This window comes from Cnephaeus nilssonii (assembly GCF_951640355.1).
Source record: "Cnephaeus nilssonii genome assembly, chromosome: X".
Lineage (NCBI taxonomy): Eukaryota > Metazoa > Chordata > Mammalia > Chiroptera > Vespertilionidae > Cnephaeus > Cnephaeus nilssonii.
Window position 1 is genome coordinate 16,792,816 of NC_137071.1, and position 20,100 is coordinate 16,812,915.

Below are 20,100 nucleotides of genomic sequence, written 5' to 3' on the forward strand. Positions count from 1 at the left end.
CACAGGGTGACTAATCCATCTTTAACATTGATGCACCGTTTTGCAAATTCCGCGATTGCGCAGTGGGCTACCCATCTAAGGTCAATATAAACACCAAGATACCTGTCCCCAAGGGAGCACTACACCAAATTATTGCTAGTTTCTGAAAATACCTTTATCTGCACAGGTTCTGGTCTCTGCACTGGGCCTCGCCTCGCGTCGGTTGACCTTATCTCAGCCGGAAGTCCACGTGGGATGCTCAGATCACACAGATTTCTATACGCATGCGTACCTTCCTCCCCGCTCAGTCATGGGCACTTCCTGTTCTGGTGCCTGCCTTTCCTATTGGCGAGTTGGTTGGGTGAGGCATTTAGGTCAAGTCCATGCAGTTTTAAAAGATAATGACAAAACTGTTTCTAGGGACTAACGCAGTGTCCTCCTCCTCCCTACCGGGTGTTTCTTTTTTAAACAAAGAACAAAGGATAGAAAAAATACAAAATAAATATGCCCTATGTGCTCTCCCCCTTTCCGTAAAAAATGTATGTATGTTCAACAAACAGCTACCTTTGAGAATGAATTATGAGGGAGATAATATGGTAGGATTGGCACAAAAAGGACAATGGCCATGAAGGAGTTCACAGTTTCCTTAGGGAGGCAAACAAGTAGTCAGATAATAACAATTTATAAACGTTTGGATACAGTGATAAAAGAGAGAAAGTGCTAAACAAGGGGAAATGAGAAAAGCTATTCACAGATAATTGCGGATGAATAGAAATTTATCAGACAAATAAAAGGGGGTTAAGTCCTGGCAATTCTGTGGTTAGGAGAGGAATCTAGATTGTAGTTATATATGAAGATGCTTTCAACCTCTATTTGAAATTATTTTCTCAAGAGGTCCCACCAACCGGCAGGGATATTTCATACTATTCAAAATACAATTTATCTAATGTTTCAGGAATTTTACAGAGCAGGCATTTTTATCCTCATTTTCCAAAGGAAGAAACTGACATTCAACCAACTTAAGTAATGAGCTCAAGGTTACAAAGTAGTAAGCAGCTGAGGCACTGTACAAATCTAATTTCTCACTCCAAAGCCTGATCTCTTTCCACTTTTCTAAGAAATTACTCCTAAAAGAAGAGAAGCACTTAGTAACATTGATAGGGAATTTCGTGGCAGGTGTCCCACTGGATATTATCTAAGATAATATCCAAATGTTGTGGGTAATTTTTACAAATATGCATTGAAATACTTATTTCAAAGCAAAATTGATCATTCATGAAGGTGCCCTATTAGAACCAGTCAATGTAGTTCTAAAGTTTACATGGAAATATAAACACCCAAGAATAGTGAAGTTGTTTTAAATAAATTTCAAGCAATATAAATCGAACAGTTGGAGATCTAAGAAATAATTCCAAAAACATACAGGAGTGTGTTATACAATGAGCTGCATCACATGTGCGTGGAGAAAAGATAACATTTTCACTCAGCAATGATGGTAATAAGGAAACCTGTTTAGAAAAAAAAACTTTTGTCTATTACCACTTCCATAAAAATAAATGGAACAATCATAAAACTAGTAGAAGAAAATATTAGAGAATATTTTCTCCAGAGTGAAGGTGATCTTTCTAAAAGACACAAAATTTAGAAGTTATAAAATGAGAGGTTGATATAATTATTAAAAAATAAATGAAAACAATCTTCATGGCAAATAATCAAAATAAATTATAAATTGGGAGGCAATGTTTGCAATATACTTAGAAAAGAACTAATATACTTAATATAAAAAGATCCTACAGTTCTGTCATGTCATTTTATGTTATATTTTGTTTTCAAATTTTTTGTTTCCATATGTTTATACTGATACCTTTCTATAATCACTTTTAGCCCTCTTTTTTCTTATTCATATTTTTCTATGCTAGCTTTGCCAGCTTTAAATATTTTAATTTCAAGCTACTATTAATGAATAAAATTAAACTGTATAACTTTCTCCCTTTATTTGCATTTTTAGTTGTGTCATTTCTACTTCATCACAGCAAAAATATTTTGCACATTATTACTTGAATCTTAATACTGCCTTTATTTTAGTACCAGAACTTCAGTTATCTATGTTCAGTACCAAAATTTCTCCAAATCTTTATCTTTTTATTATAAAATTATGTTTGTAGGAAGAGTTCATATTTCCTCAGAATTTTTTTTTAATTCTTAAAATCTTGCTGGTTTAAGATCTTGGCTCACACCCTGCCCTTTTCTTTAGGATTTTTGAAAATTTTGCTCTGCTGTTGTTGTGTTTTGTGTTTTCCTATGTAAGGGTTTGGCCATTTTCCTTTGGAGGTTCATATTCTTTAAAAAAAGGTGTAATAGTTTTACTAAGATTTTTTTTGGAATTGACCATTCTTTCTGTTTTTCCAGGTACATGACAGGATATTTTAATATATAAATTCAGAGTTTTCATTTCAACAGAGTTTTTATTTTTGTTTGTTTGTTTGTTTGTTTGTTTTGAATAGTATTCTTAAAATATTTTGTGTTCCTTTGATTTGCTTTTTTCCTTCAGTGATTTCAGTTTTAAGTATGTTGGATATAATATCTTCTGGTCTTTTCTATTATGTTCTTTCTGAACCTTTTTGTATGACTTTATTTTCTTGTTTCTTTTATATTCTGTCATTTATGACCCTATGATAATTGTGGCTATACCTGAACTCCCTTGGGAACTCTATTAGTAGTGTATTGCTGCCATAACAAATTACCACAAAATCAATCAGTGGCATAAAACAACACCCATTTTTTCACAGTTCTTTAGGTTATAACACAGGGAAGGCTAAGCTTAGGGTCTCAAAGCAAAAACCAAGGTTGGCTGGATTAGGCTTCTAACTGGAGCATATGGGGAAGAATCCACATGCAAGCTTACTCAAGTGGTTGGCCAAATTCAGATTCCTGTGGTCATAGAATCAAAATTCTCATTTTCTTGCTGATTGTCAGCCAGGGCCCTCTCTCAGCTCCTAAGAATTGCTCACATTCTTTAGCAAGTGTCTCCATCCATCCTCAAGCATGGCTGGCATGTTGAATCCTTTTCATGCTCCAAGTGTCTCTGACTTCCTCTTCTGCCACCAGCTGGAGAAAGTTTTGTGTTTTTAAGGGCCCAAAAACCCAGGATAACCCTCCCTATTTTAAGTCATGGTGCCTCGTAATAGACCATAATTACAGAAGTGGTAACTCATACTCACGTGTTCTGGGAAATAGAATGGGTCATTTTTGGCCATTTTAGAAATTCTGTCTACCAAAATTACCTTGAAATTTAAATCTCATTTATGCCTTGTCTCTCCTAAATTTTACTATCTCCTGTTTCACTTCTTCCTGTGGTTTGTCCTTTTCTATTTGGAGGTGTGTTTTTAAAATAAAATTATAATTCATAGCATTCTTCCAGTTCTGAACTTGCTTAATAATAAAATTTCTGCTGGAGCATCAAGTTAAAGTTTTTCTCTGCTTTGTGCAAGTATGGATGTGGATGTATATCACCCAAAGTAACAACAGAAGGTATTTTGAGGTAGATAGAGTAGGGGGATTGCATGGTTCACTTGATTTCATATTTCAAACTACCTTTGTTTCCTTACTTTATAACATGTACATTTTGTTGTTATTGGTGGTGGTGGTGGTGGTGGTATTTTAAACAAGTGGTGCATTTTTTTCAAAGTCTGGTTCTTCTAATTATTTTATGCTATCTTGATTCACTAGAGCTTTTCATCTTTAGTCAGTTATTCTTTTTATCTTTATCAATGTTTTCAAAGAATATGTTTTCTCTCAAAAGCATCTCATTCTTCCTATAAAAAAAATAAAGACGTATGCTACCATTTTTTTATGTTCCTTTCTTCTGATTCCCCAGTAACCATTGCTCTAATCTACCTGTCCCAAATAATTTCTCAATATTTCCCATCTCACAATTTGGACTCAAATTTTCCTACAAATTAATAAAAATATGGCCATTAGCCGAAACCGGTTTGGCTCAGTGGATAGAGCGTCGGCCTGCGGACTCAAGGGTCCCAGGTTCGATTCCGGTCAAGGGCATGTACCTTGGTTGCAGGCACATCCCCAGTGGGGGGTGTGCAGGAGGCAGCTGATCAATGTTTCTCTCTCATCGATGTTTCTAACTCTCTATCCCTCTCTCTTCCTCTCTGTAAAAAATCAATAAAATATATTTTAAAATATATATATGTGGCCATTAACCCAGGAAGAAAAAAAAAAGGATCAAAGTGGCAGTACAAAAAAAGGAATGCAAATACTATTTAACTATATGGAAAGATATGCATCCTCACAAATAATAAAATTGCAAGTTAAGATTAAAATAAAAGGCCATATTTTTACCTAGTAGATTGCTAAAGTTGAAAGCACTTCATGATTTATCAGGCTACCAAATTGTGTGGGGAACAAACATTTTCAAATATTATTGTTAAGGGTGTTAACTGGTCCAATTTCTATGGATAATAAAGAACCTGGTAATAGGTTTTGCCCCGGCTTTTGCTTCAGGGTGATTAGGGCGCAAAGGTGGATATTTTCTACCATGGGCATGTACTCTTAAAATTTTACTTTTCAATTTTTTAAAAGTCTGTTTACTCTGTTATTTTAAATAACTCCAGCACACAACTGTTATCTATCAGTGGGTGCAGTAATACTCATTTTGAGTATTACTTGGTGATGTAAGAGCACTTAAAAAAATAAAGAGAAGGACAAAAACTTAGGGAAGTTTTGGTATTTAAGGGAAAGGGAGGTGGGAATATAGACTGGTACAACCACTATAGAAATCAGTCTGGTGATTCCTCAAAAAATTAAGAATAGAACTACAAAAAAAAGAAAGAAAGAAAGAAAGAAAGAAAGAAAGAAAGAAAGAAAGAAAGAAAGAAAGAAAAGGAAGGGAGGGAGGGAGGGAGGGAGGGAGGGAGGGAGGGAGGGAGGGAGGAAGGAAGGAAGGAAGGAAGGAAGGAAGGAAGGAAGGAAGGAAGGAAGGAAGAAAGAAAGAAAGAAAGAAAGAAAAAAGAAAAAAAAGAACTACCATATGACCCAGCAATCCCTCTTCTGGGTATATGCCCAAAAGACTCAAAATCATGTATTTGCAAAGATATATGCACCCCTATGTTCATTGCAGCATTATTCAAGATGACCAAGATTTGGAAACAACCAAAGTGTCCCATGATAGAGGACTGTATAAAGAAGATGTGATACATATAATGGAATATTACTCACTTAGCCATAAGAAAGGATGGAATAGCGCCATTTTCAAAAACATGGTTACACCTTGAGAACATTATGATCAGTGAAATAAGTCAGGAAAAGCTAAGAAGGATATGATTTCCCTCATATGTGGGATATACAACTGAAATTTGTGAACATAAAGAGCAGTATGGTGATTGCCAGAGGGAAGGTGGTAGGGGGAGAATGGGGTCCTAATATATGGTGACAGGAAATTTGATCTGCAATATACAGATCTTGTAACATAGAAACCTACACCTGAAACCTTTATGTTCATTTTGACCAATATCAACCCAATACATTAAATAAATAAATATAAAAAAATAAGGGGAAGGAAGAGAATGAGCAAACACATAAAGGAAAACCAGGAAGAGGCCCTCTAATAAAATCTCAAGATGAATGGACATAAATAACATTAAATGTCATATTATGCTCAAGCCAGATAATGATAGAAAGCCATGAGATTTTTGATAACCCTAGGAAAAAATTTTCTGAGAAGTGTTGAGAAAATTCAGACTATAGTAGAGAAATGGATGAGCCTGTCTTGATAAAATGAGGAAAGCAGGTTATACTACTACTGAAAGATTTTTATTAGTGAAGGGATAGAGGTAAATTATAAGCATACATAAAGGATGCACATATGCAGACAAACAAAGAATACCTCTATGAAAACTCTCTCAATAATGCACTAATGGATCAGATAAAAATAACATGTCTAATGATGTTATCAATAATTTATTTTGAAATTGTAGGAAAGGATGCAAACTTTCATGTATACATTTGACAAATGAGAAACTAACGTACCCAAAGCCACAAAAGTTAATGGCTTATTCATGTTAAGTGCTTTATACATTACAGACAAAATAAATGGTGAATAATGGCAGCAGTAACTACAAAGTGAAATTATGTGGTGTTATGTGTACAATTTGGATTTCAAATAGATCAGTTAGTAAAAGGAAACTAGAATCCAGAAGCAATGCAATAGCTTTCACAAATAAGCCACCAAGGTAATCAATTTTATAAACTAGTGAACAGAAAGGCTTTGAGAGTGGGAATGATTGCAATGCTATTGCATAAATTGTCACTTTAAGAAATTAGTCAAGGAAAATATGTCCAATTAATCATTATGATCATTTTCATGTGTGTTTGAAGAATAATTGGTGAAAACCCTATATGCTGATAAGTAAGAATATAAGGGAGTTGAACGCCCCCATTCTATGAGGTCTCCCTTATTTTCATGCTATTATTTTAATGGACTTTTAAGGAAAAAGTAGATAGTGTGACCAGAAATCATGTATATAATAAATCTACTTCTAATTCTTTTTAATGGTTGTTTCATTTTAGAAGAACATGAGAAATAGTCTTATAGTATTGGCAGGAAAGTGGCTTTAACAGCTGACTGTTGCAAATTATGTAATTATTAGAGGCCCGGTGCACGAATTCGTGCACCAGTGGGGTCCCTTGGCCTGGCCTGCGGGATCAGGCTGAAATCAGCTCTCTGACATCCCCTGAGGGGTCCCAGATTGCAAGAGGGTGCAGGCCAGGCCAAAGGACGCCACTGGTGCACAATTGGGGCTGGGGAGGGACTCAGGTTGGCCAGCCGGGGGGAGACTGCAGGATGGCTCCAGGGCATGTCTGGCCCATCTTGCTCAGTCCAGATAGGCCAGACCCCAGCAGCAAGCTAACCTACTGGTCAGAGCGGCTGCCCCCTGATGGTCAGTGCATGTCATATCAAGTGGTTGAGCAGCCTTAGCATATCATTAGCATATTACACTTTGATTGGTTGAACAGATGACAGGATGACCAGACATTTAGCATATTAGGCTTTTATTATATAGGGTTCCACCACCACCACCACCTCTAGGGATAAGAGATTTTTATATGGCCCATACTTCTGAAACTACTGAATTTCAAAATGCCTGTTCCATGTGCACAACTGTGGACATCCACAAATACTCAACTGTCCACTTTTAGAATCCCTTGGATCAGTGGTGGGCAAACTCATTAGTCAACAGAGCCAAATATCAACAGTACAACGATTGAAATTTCTTTTGAGAGCCAAATTTTTTAAACTTACACTTGATCTTAGCCAAAAGCCGAGAAGCGATAAAATTTTTTAAACTTAAACTTCTTCTCATGCCACTTCTTCAAAATAGACTCACCCAGGCCGTGGTATTTTGTGGAAGAGCCACACTCAAGGGGCCAAAGAGCCGCATGTGGCTCGCGAGCCGCAGTTTGTCGACCATGGCCCTGGATGATTGAACCATCTAAAACTAAGAAGTGAGAACAGAGCTAATAACAAACAAGCCCTCACTCATGGTGTTTTTTGTTCATTTTTTTTCCCACTACTGCATCTGGGGATGCCTCACATCAACTGCAGCTCTTTCTGGTAATAGCTTGAGATAAGTTTGACTGAATTTCAAATATATGGGACTTCCCTTTCAAGAAAAGGCATTCTAGTAATACTGCACATTTCAGAAAAGTTGGATCTGGAGAACCGAAATGGAAGAGGGCTCTATTCACAGGAGAAGGAAATTGAATATAAAGAGTTATGTGATTTATCTCTTTTATGAGGTGCTGCTGGAAAGGAGAATAAATGTTTAAAAAGTGGTGACCTTGATATAAATTCCATATTTAGCCAGTGGTGAAATACTATTAATAATGAAGAGTATGTGAAACATGGGACATAACTGACAAGATTCAAGAGATGTAGGCAGGTTGACAATCTAAGGACTTAAACCATCAATGCAGATAATAACAGCAATAAAACATTATGTACCAGTTTTTCCATTACAAAGTATGTTTACAGCAGGATGTGATTTGCTTCTCAGAACAACTCGATGAAGTTAAGCATCCTTATAATCGTACTAGTGACCTGGTACACGAAATTCATGCACATTAAAAGGGGATTAGTTAGAGGAAATAATTTAATATTGCTATTTGCCCTATCTCTATAATAGAAGTGTCAGAGATGAAAGAAAATTAGTAAAATGTATATGAAAACCTTCCTCCTGTCAGAGTCTGAGGCTCACCATGGGACCCAGAGTCAAGTCCCCACCCACCCACATGCACCTCAAAATCGTGTGAGACCCAGACCCGGCTGCCCTCCCCCATTTGGGCTAGATTCAGACCTGGCCAGTCCCACCCTTCTCAAGCCCTGCTGGGTAAGGGGAGTATCCTCAGGTCCCCTGGCCTGGTGCTAGGACGGGGTGTGTGGCCTGAGGTCCCCCAGCCCAGACCAGGGTGGGGGGCATGCCTTGAGGTCCTCCGTCAAGCCCCATAAGGTGGGGGGCATGGCCTGAGGTCCCCCGTCAAGCCCCGCCAGGCGGAGGGGCGCAGCCTCAGGTCCCCCATCAAGCACCACCGGCAGGGGGGTTCAGCCTCAGGTCCCCCTTCAAGCCCCGCTTGGTGGGGGCATGGCCTGAGTTCCCCCGACCCAGCACTGGGGATGCACCTTGAGGTCCCCTGTAAAGCCCCGCTGGGTGAGGGCACAGCCTGAGGTCCCCTGTCAAGCCCAGCCAGGCAGGGAGGTGCAGCCTCAGGTCCCCTGGCCCAGTGCTGGGGAAGGGGGCACAGCTTGAGGTCCTCTGTCAAGCCCCATCGGGCGGGGGGGTGCGGTCTGAGGTCCCCTGTCAAGCCATGCCGGGTGAGGGGCATGGCCTGAGGTCCCCCAGCCTGGCACTGGGGCGGGGGGAGCAGCCTGAGGTCCCCTATCCCAGCACCAGGACAGGAAGCACACCTTGAGGTCCCCTGTCAAGCCCTGCTGGGTGGGGGGCGTGGCCTGAGGTCCCCTGTCAAGCCCTGCCAGGTGGGGTGTGTGGCCTGAGATCCTCTGTCAAGCCCTGCCGGGTGTGAGACAAGGCCTGAGGTCCCCTGTCAAGCCCCATGAGGGCCGGGGAGGGCGTAGCCTCAGGTCCCTGCTGATTGCTCATTAAGGCTCCTTATGGGAACTTCGCCTCAGCTGTGGGTGCAGCCATCTTTGTGATGGAGTGATGGTCAATTAGCATATTCCCTCTTTATTAGATAGGATGATCAGGTAACTGAAGTTCAGGGAAGACTTACTTGTCCATGATCACACAACTTATTAGTCCATTCTTCTGCCCATGAAAACTTCCTCTTCTTCAATTTTCTATCACATTTGGATAAAGATTAGACCCACTTGTGTTTTGTTTTTTAAACTTTTAATATTTCTAATGTCATTATCTGGCATTCTATTCTTATAATCTAAGTGTAAAGTGTTTTATCCCTACAATCTTTGTTCACAAGAATCCTTAATATATTGTTGCATTTTAAGTGTGTTTATATGTATAAAGAAATACAAGTCATTATATCATTTTCTTTTTTCTAAAAATGCCCTATTTTTGCCAAGTGAAGTTGTTAGGTTATCAGTATTTAAACTATTTATTCTTTTAGTGAACTGTAGGTGATTCAGATTAATGGCATTTCTTCCTAGTCATAAAAATCTAAAAATTACTATTGACTGGAATTGATACTAAAATTACAATAAATCCAATAAAATTGCCTATTGAAAAGAAACTAACTTCAATAATGCATAAATTATAGAGAATTCCAAAGTTTCTCCCTCAAAGAGTCTAATTCTATTATAAATTAAAACAACTCACAGTTTAATTCTGCCCAATTTTTTAGATATCTAAATAAAAGGCTTTCATCATAGATAGGAAAATGCTAAAGTACCTTAACTTATTTGTGGAGAGCAGCTACAACGTTTGGATGGGTTCAAGCTTGGGACTAATGAGAGGGCATGATTCTCTTATAGAAAAGCCACGTGCAAGTCCCAGCACAATTATAGCCAAAGGCTATAGTTGTAAGCTTGATCTTATGGTCCGAACCTGTGGTCCCATGTGGCTAAGTGATATGGGCTGTGGGAGATGCAGCAAGTAAATAAAGCTTGATCAGGTGCATGTAATTGAGTAGTTTTGAAACTCATGAGAACGTTGTAACCATGCCCTTACTTTGCCTGGTGGAATCTGGCTATAAAATAAAGACTTGGCTTGAAGGCCGTGGTGCTGTCTCTCCATCAGAGAGGGTAGCACCCTACACAGACCCAGCTTTATTCTCTTGTCTGTCTCTTCTAATCCTTCACCGCCCCTTCTCAGACTCTCCAAACCTGGCTGTGCTGGCATGGCATACTTATTAAATGTGTTTAATGATATATGTAATAATTTCAAATATATAACTATATGATTTGTTTACCTCTTTCTCTTATATAATGGGACACTTTTGTTAATATATGTATAATGTAGATTAAATGCTTAGATATAAAGAACATTATAAACTGAACAAAAATAGATACAGAGGCAAAGAAGCATGGAACAGACTGTCAAACTACAGCAGGAAGGTTGGGAATGGGTTGATGGGGGAGAAGGGCGTGTTAAGAGATCAACCTAAGGACTTGTATGCATGCATATTAGCATAACCAATGGATGCAGGACCCTGGGGGTGAGGTGAGGTCATGTGCTGGGGGGTAGGGGAGGCTGGGGGAAGGTCAATGGGGGAAAAAGGAGACCTATGTACTACTATTTGTAATACTTTAAACAATAAAATAAAATAAAAAAAAGAAATACTTAGGTATCTGTTTTCTAAACGATTGTATTAGCCAGGATCTAGTCAGTTAAAGCAAATTTATTCCAAAAGTTCAATAGGGGAATTTAATATGGGAAATTAGTAATAAATATGTTAGAAGAGCTGAAATGGCAGAACATAAGGCAATCAAGGATTAGCAAAAGCAGGAAAGCACTACTACCCATATGTCTGGAGGGAAAAAGAGAGCAAGGAAGCAGTGTCAGACCCATAAGCTGAAATGACAGATCCTCTCTTGGAAAAATTCCAACCTCAAAGTCAGTTGGCAGGAGAGCCTAGAAAATAGAGGAAATATTTATGGGATAAAGTGGTGAATGAGGCAGAGAGGACTCCATCTCCAATGGTACTTACACACTATAGAAAATTTTAAAAAATCAATTAGTAATAATGATAGGATAAATATAAAAGTCATATACTAAAAAATTATAATTCTTTATTGTTCTCATCAATTTTTGTTATAAATTTGATCTTTAAATATTGAAATAATATTAAACTTAATTATTGAATTTTTGGTACCCCCTCACTCGCTTCATGCCTGTTTTATTGGGGTAAGACTATAATGTCTTTCTAGTTTGATGTATTTTACTGCCTATGTTTTCTTCTAGTATTTTTATGGTTCCATGACTTAAATTTAAGTCATTGATCCATTTTGAGTTTATTCTCGTGTATGGTATAAGTTGATAGTCTGTCTAGTTTTTTTTTTTTTCTTGCATGTACCTGTTCAATTTTCCCAACAACATTTATTAAAGATACTTTTTTTACTTTGTCAAATACTAATTGACCACAATGTCACAGGTCAGTTTCTGGGGTCTCTGTTCTGTTCCATTAGTTTGTATGCTTGTTCATGTGTCATTACCAGGCTGCTTTGATTACAATGGCTTTGTAATATAGTTTGTTATCCAGTATTGTAATCCCTCCAACTTTGTTCATCTTTCTAAAGATTGCTGAGGCTATTCTGGGTACTTTTTGGTTCCATATAATTTTTAGGACATTTGTTCTAGATCTGTGAAATATGTCACCCATATTTTAATAGAGACTGCATTGAATCTATAGATTGCTTTGGGTACTGTGGACATTTTAATGATGTTAATTCTTCTAATCCATGAAAATGGTACATGTTTCCACTTCTTCATATCTTCCTTGATCCAGTGATCCCACTTCTGGGAATACATCCTAAGAAACCTGAAACACCAATCAGAAAGGATATATGCACCCCTATGTTCATAGCAGTGTTATTTACAATAACTAAGATCTGAAAACAACCCAAGTGACCATCATTATATGAGTGGATAATAAAACTGTGGTACATTTACACAATGGAATACAATGTGGCTCTAAAAAAGAAAGACCTCTTACTCTTTGCAACAGCATGGATGGACCTGGAAATTATGCTAAGTGAAATAAGCCAGTCAGAGAAAGACAAATATCACATGATCTCACTTATATGTAGAATCTAATGAACAAAATAAACTGGTGAAAAAATGTATCCAGAGACATGGATACATGGAACAGTCTGACAAATCAGAGAGAGGAGGGGTGTTGGGGTATGGGAAGCGATTAACCAAAGAACATTTATGCATCTATACATAGTCTATGGAAACAGATAATAGTGTGGTGAAAGCCTGGACTGGGTTGGGGGCTGGGTGGAGGGGGACATGTCGAGGGACATGGGGAACATCTGTAATACTGCCAATGCACGCACACACACGCACACACACACACACACACACACACACACACACACACACACATATATATATATATATATATATATATATATATATATATATATATATAAATGAATAAATAAAAACAAAAAGATTATAATTTCTTAAAGGACTTCTTGCCATTTTGCTTGAGCAACTAGGTGAATTTGTGGCTATTAGTGAGATAGAGACCAGGGTAAGAGTAGATTTGAAGATAAAAGTAAAAGTTTATTTGTACGACACATTAGGTCTGAAGTGATGGTTTTTAGATTTCAAATAGTATGATAAATAGGCAACTGGATATATAAATCGAAAGTTTAGAGAGGGTTTAGAGCTAGAGATACAAATACAGGGGACAAATAATAGAGATGGTATTTGGAGTGAGATGAAATGAGATACTACATATAAACTTTTTAAAAGTAATAGCTTTATTGAGATATAATTCTCATATTATATAATTCACTTATTTATAGTATATGATTTAATGTATTTTTAATTGTGGTAAAATGTACATAACATAAAATTTAGTTTTAACTATTTTTATTGTACAATTTAGTGGCATTAAGTGCATTCATAGTGTTGTGCAACCATCACTACTGTCCATTTCCATAAATGTTTTATTATCCCAAGCAGAAACTCTGTACCCATTAAACCACAACTCCTCATTCCTTCCTCTTTGCCAGCTCAGGGTAACTTCTGTTCTACTTTTATCGCTACAAATTCACTTATTCTATGTATATAATTTAAGTGGAGTCATATAATATTTGTCATTTTGTGTCTGCCTTATTTCACTTAGAATAATGTTTTCAAGCTTTATCCATGTTGTACCATGTACCATACTTGCATTTCTTTTAAAGGCAAAGTAATATCCCATTGTATATATAGACCACATTTTTTTATCCATTTATGTCTTGATGTACATTTGAGTTGTTTGCATCTTTTGGCTTTTGTGAGTAATACTGGTATGAATGTTGGTGTACAAGTATGTTTAAGTGTTTGCTTTCCATTCTTTTAGGTACATACCTAGGAGTAGAATTCTAAGATCATATGGTAATTCTATGTTTAATTTTTGAGGCCCTGTCATACTGGTTTCTACAGTGGCTGGCTGTAGCATTTTATATTCCTATCAGCAATGTGCAAGGGTTCCAATTTCTCCACATCCTCGCCAACACATGTTGTTTTCCATTTTTAATTAATAGCTATCCTAGTGGGTTTGAAGTTTTATTATACAAAGCTTTCTGTACAATGTTCTTCCACTCCCACCATTTCCTCTCAGTAGATGCATGCCAATTTCAGAATCTTTCCCTGTTTCAAAGAAGCACACTGCTAAAGAAAACTATAGAGAGCTTCAATGCACTGTTTGACTTCCAAAACTTTAATTTGTGTGCAATATAATTGCTTCTTTATTATGTCCAAAAGATTTCTTAGTTCCCAATATTGGCACTGAATTTAAAGTTAGAATATTTTCTCCCTAACAAGACCGGACTTTAAGCTAGTCCTTTTAGAAACCAACCATTTTACAAGTGTATATATGTCGAAAGTATGTAGTGGAAAGAGCTGAAGAAACCATGAGATGTTTTACGACTTGCTACTTGCTCTCTTTTATTTCTTATTAGATTTTTGGGAGCTTAAGGACCTGTATTTTCAAATAGATCCAAGTTGGATCATATGCTACCTTTCTCCACAAGACAAATATTTTGGAAAGTAAAATAATATAAAATCAAGGGCTTAAGAGTGGGTAACATTTATTTCTTTCAAACACTGAATATCTATATAATAAAAGCCTAAGCGACCTTTATGACAGACCGACTGGTCACTATGATGTGCACTGACCACCAGGGGGCAGACGCTCAATGCAAGAGCTGCCCCCTGGTGGTCAGTGCGTTCCCACAGAGGGAGCTTCGCTCAGCCAGAAGCCAGGCTCACCACTGGCAAGTGCAGCGGCAGTGGAGAGGGCACAGGCCTGGTTGAGGGACGCTCCCCCCACATGCACCAGGCCTCTATTATATATATAACTAGAAGCCTGGTGCACGAAATTCGTGCACGGCAGGGGGTTGTCCCTCAGCCCAGCCTGTACCCTCTCCAATCTGGGACTGCTGGAGGGATGTCCTGGTGGGATCGGGCCTAAACGGGCAGTCGGACATCCCTCTCACAATCCAGGACTGCTGGCTCCCAACTGCTTGCCTGCCTGCCTTCCTGATTGCCCCTAACTGCTTCTGCCTGCCAGCCTGATCACCCCCTAACCACTCTGCTGCCAGCCTGGTTGATGCTTAATTGCTCCCCTGCCAGCCTGCTTGCCCCCAACTTCCCTCCTCTGCCAGCCTGGTCACCCCTAACTGCCCTCTCCTGCAGGGTTGATCACCTCCAACTGCTCTCCATTGCAAGCCTGGTCCCTCTCAACTGCCCTCCCTTGCAGGCCTGGTCCCTCTCAACTGCCCTCCCTTGCAGGCCGGGTGCCTCCCAACTGCCCTCTCCTGCTGGCCATCTTGTGGCGGCCATCTTGTGTCCACATGGGGGCAGCTATATTGTGTGTTGCAGTGATGATCAATCTGTATATTACTCTTTTATGAGATAGGATAGAGGCCTGGTGCACAGGTGGGGGCCAGCTGGTTTGCCCTGAAGGGGGTCACAGATAAGGGTGGGGGTTCCCTTGGGGTGTGGGGCGGCCTGAGCGAGGGGCCTGTGGTGGTTTGCAGGCCGGCCACGCCCCCTGGCAACCCAAGGGGAGGCCCTGGTATTTGGAATTTATTTTCCTTCTACAATTGAAACTTTGTAGCCTGGAGCGGAGCCAAGCCTGGGGCTCCGGCAGCCATTTCTGTGGCAGTTAATTCACCTTCTACAATTGAAACTTTGTAGCCTTAAGCGGGTGGGCCCGGCCAGGGTGTGCGGAAAGCTTTGCTTCCCCTGTTGCCTCCGGCAACCGTGGCCTGCTCTCTCAAGCTCCATTCTGCCGCCATTTGTTTGCATTTGTTTACCGTCTATAATTGAAAGTTTGTAGCTTGAGTGGAGGCTTAGGCCTGCAATGGCTATGGAAAGCTTGGCTTCCTCTGTTACCTGGGAAACCTTGCTCTCTGTGGCTGTAGCCATCTTGGATTGGGGTTAATTTGCATAGTCGCCCTGATTGGCTGGTGGGCATGGCTTGGCTGGTGGGCGTGGCTTATGTAGCGGAGTGATGGTTAATTTTCATATTACCATTTTATTAGAGAGGATTATGTGTGCTAACCCAGCACTAGTTACCCCCAGTAGCACATAGAAGAGACCAATGAATTAGAAGTGAGGAGAGGTGAGTTCTGATCCCATTTCTGCCACTAATTAGTTAGGCAAGCTTGGATAAATCAAGCTTGGACTGCTTTAGGCATTGGATCCATTTGCTATAATGATAGGAGGTTGAAATAAGTAACTGTTTGAATTGTTAGCACAGTATATTGTATGTACTGCAGGGCCACCCTTGTCAGAGAAAACTTGGTCTTTTTTAAAATGCACATTCACATTTCTTTGCTGGAATGGATAATTGAGTGATGACTCACAATTGTGAGCTGTTTTCTGCACATCTATGTATGTCCTACCTCTACAGCCATTTTATAAACATTGAAAGTGTAATGATTGAACTGTTTGCCTAGATTGCAGATCATGTGTTCTATACAATAGAAGCTGAGTCATATGGGCTAATGAGTTTTACCAAAAGTCCTAGGAGCATTATCCTTTACCCCATTTATCCTATTCCATGGGATTTCCCTGATTGCAGAGAGCCCAGCACCATAGCAGTCATGCTGCTTATTTGATGATGGTGGATGGTAGTCTTTACTGCGAGAGTGTGTAATTCTCCTCAGGGGGATCATATGTTTATTAATGTACCACAAGTTGCTTGCTTCCTGCTAGCTTTTCTCAGTAAATAAGACCATAGTATTCATTGGCCGCTGCTTTATTTTAGTTTATAACATCACCTCCTGATGAACAAAAACAGCAAATAGGTATTAAAACATCAAAAGTAATTTGAAAATAGTGCTATCCTGGGGAGTTCAGAATTCCAGACATTACCAGACATTTGTAAATCAGACCTCACCGGGCTGGGGAATCAAAGGGAAGGAAGAATACCTAAGTGTGTTTGTCTGGAGCCACTGTCCAAAAATTAAGGGTCAGTTGCATTTATAGAACAGCAGGAGGATGCCTGGGGTTAGGAGTCCATAGTTTCTGTCAACTTTACTCATTCTTGTCCAGCCCAATCACATATCACAGATGAAATCTCTAAGGAGTTTTCTGGATTCTTATTCTTCACACTAATTAAACACCAATGAACTGAAGACATCCTTCTGGTGTTACTGTGCATCTAACCTACCTTGTCAACAAACACTGTGTATCCATACTGCAAAATGGAAATAGAAAGGAAGTAGGAAAAGGGGACACAGTCTTGATAATGAGATCTAACACAAACCATGCGCTCACCAGAAGACTGGCACTGTTCTGAGCCCTTTATGCATTTAACACGTTTGATTCCCACAACCACCTACGGTGTCTTCAGTCTTATTTTCTTCGTATACAAGCACACGGAGTCAAGTAACTTTCCTTAATTTCAAAAGTAATGAGTGATTGAGCTGGAATCTGAACCTCTACAGTTGAGCTTGTGAGTTCTTGCCGTTAACTCTGCATGGGTAATTAAAAAGTGCCTGTTGTTAGATATAAGGAGGCGTGGTAAAACCCATAAAAAAACCAGCAATCAGTAGCATGAGGAGAAAAAAAAAAACAACCTAAGACTCACGAACTTAAAAGATTAACGTAGAAGGTTCAAAATTAGAATTCGCGGATTTAGGTCTTAGAAAAGTCTGTTCTTTATGAATTCTAACATGTTGTACAAATATCACTATTATTCCAAAATCTGAATATTTTCTTAAAACACCTTTGGAGTATGTCTCAAGGTAGTTAATAGCTTAACTTAGATAATTATTTTTTTTCTGAAAAATAATCTTAAAATGAGCCTGGGCAGAGCATGCTATGGTCTGTACTGGATTAAAATTAATAAATTATGCATGAACAATATTGCTGGCAAACCCAAAGAGGATTTTTCCCAGTCTGGTGGGAAGTTCAAGTTAAAATTTAACATGCTTTCTTTTCTCTCAAAGCTGTTTCTTTTTCAGCATTTCCAGGCTGAAAGATTGACTGTATCTTTCATATACTCAGCTGAGAGAAATGCTTCATCTTATATGCCTCTCTTTCCTTTGCTCCTTCACTGCCACACTGATTCTGTATCTTAGATTTTTAACATGATTCCTCTTCTCTGACTCAACGGGCATTGCCTTTGTTGGAGCTGCCATCTTTTTGCTGAATGAATGAAGTTGATTTCTAATTTGTCTCACTGCACTTAGTCCTCCTTCCATTCCAATCCAATTTTCTCACTCCAACCAGAAAATAAAACAATAACACAAATCTCATATTACCCAACACAAAGTCCAAACTCTTTACACTGGCTTACAGGACTTTTAGTCTGGCTCTTGCACACCTATACAGTCTCAATTCTAGTTGTTCCTTTATAACTTCTTTATAATCCAGCCCCATCAAGTGATTTGCAGTTCCCCAAACATGCCAGGTTGTTTCATGCCTTCAAGCCTTTGTGCATACTAATCCCTGAAATAGCCTTTCTGAAAATTGATAAATTCTTACTCATTCTTGAAGAAAGCCAGGTAACGCCCGGGGCAGGAGGTAGAGGCGGGACGGGCTAGAAGGGGCCAATGGGGGGAAAAGGAGGGATACATGTAATACTTTCAACAATAAACATTTTGAAAAAGAAACCAGGTATCACATTTTATGAAATCTTCTTGTTTCTTTCTTTGACACTACTGTGGTAATACATAGGCTTTTGTAGTGCTTATCCCATTGAATTTCAGCTCTTTGCTTGTGTTTCACTTCTCCTGAAAGCTTATACAAAGCTTAAAAATCGCCCTGACTGGTTTGGCTCAGTGGATAGAGCATCAGCCTGCAGACTGAAGGGTCCCAGGTTCGATTCCAGTCAAGGGCATGTACCTTGGTTGCAGGCACATCCCCAGTAGGAGGGTGTGCAGGAGGCAGCTCATCTATGTTTCTAACTCTCTATCCCTCTCCCTTCCTCTCTGTAAAAAATAAATAAAATATATTTTAAAAAAAACAAAGCTTAAAAAATCTACATTAGATAATTCTAAATTTCAATTTTGTGGAGAATTTCTTTGCTTCCTAATATAAAGCTAAATAATTAACTGTAAAGAAAAACATGTATTTTTTTCTCTTTTATTGTCAATACTTCTGACCCCAGATGTGTGTGTTTATTCCACACCAAGCAATTCTGCAACACCAACTGGATGTCCCCACAATTCAATCCAGTTCTGACACTGTCAACCTGGAGTTAGCAGGTTGATAGTGGGCTCGTTTCCACACAGTTGCCCCCCCAAAAAAAATCAGATGCCAATTGCAAGTTCAGGTTGTTACCTATGATTCTGACTGATCAGCTACAAAACAGAGATTTCCGTTGCCCCTTCTTGGGATTCATTCGTTGGCTAAAATAGCTCACTGAACTCAGGAAAACGGTTTACTTACTATTGTTGATTTATCAAGGATACAAATGAACAGCCAGCCATATGAAAGAGATGTGTAGGGTAAGGTATGAGGGTAAAGGCACAGAGCTTCCATGCCATGCCCTCTCTGGGTGTGTCTCCCTCCCAGCACATCAATGTGTTTATGAACCCTGAAGCTCAGCAAGTCATTGTGTTCAAGAATTTTTAGAGCCCAGCCAGCATGGCTCAGTGGTTGAGCGTCAACCTATGAACCAGGAGGTCAACTGTTCAATTCCCGGTCAGGGCACATGCCCGAGTTTCAGGCTTGATTCCCAGTGTGGGGTGTGCAGGAGGCAGCCCATCAGTGATTTTCTCTCATCATTGATATTTCTATCTCTCTCTTTCTCTACCTTCCTCTCTGAAATGAATAAAAATATTTTGGGGAACATTTTTTTGAGAGTATAATCTCTAGTACCTGCTGTCTTCCATAAAGTTCAGTGGATGGAGCTAAAAGTTTCAACCTTCTGGTCACTTGGTCCTTAGGTGACCAGGCACATGCTGAGGCTATCCAGGGGCTCTGCCTTAAGTGAGCCTATTAGCATAAACTCATATGTGATTAAAAGGGGCTCCTTATGAATAACACTCTTGTCACTCAGGAAATGTTAAGAGTTTTGGGAGATTGTGCCAGGAACCTGGACAAAGACCAAATTTATTTTTTTATTATGCCACAACTAGCTAGGTCCTGGCCATTTCCATCATGTCATTTTAGCATTAAAAAATAAGGATCTAAATCAAGTTGCTGCTTAAACTTCAAAGCATTTAGCTGAATAAGGAGGAAGACTTTGAGGCAGTGGTTCATGAGTACCTGAGCAGAGCAGAGAGGAACCAGCATTTCTGAGCTACTATGACAGGACAAGCAGATTTTAATTAGTATCACATTTAGTCCTCAGGAAAGTATTGTCCCTGCAATACAGCTGAGAGGTTCATAGAGGTTGAATAAGTTGCCCAAAGTTGCGGAGATAGTAAGCAATGAAATGCAAATTCAGGATTCTTAAAAA

The 20,100-nt window shown here is 39.2% G+C and overlaps 1 protein-coding gene across 1 annotated transcript in view; it reads left to right on the top strand.

The window, feature by feature from the left end:
* Positions 1–20,100, top strand: part of IL1RAPL1 (interleukin 1 receptor accessory protein like 1) — a gene marked incomplete at its 3' end in the record, with an annotated part of 1,207,355 nt that overhangs the window by 573,218 nt on the left and 614,037 nt on the right. The gene's annotated exons all lie outside the window — the stretch shown is intronic.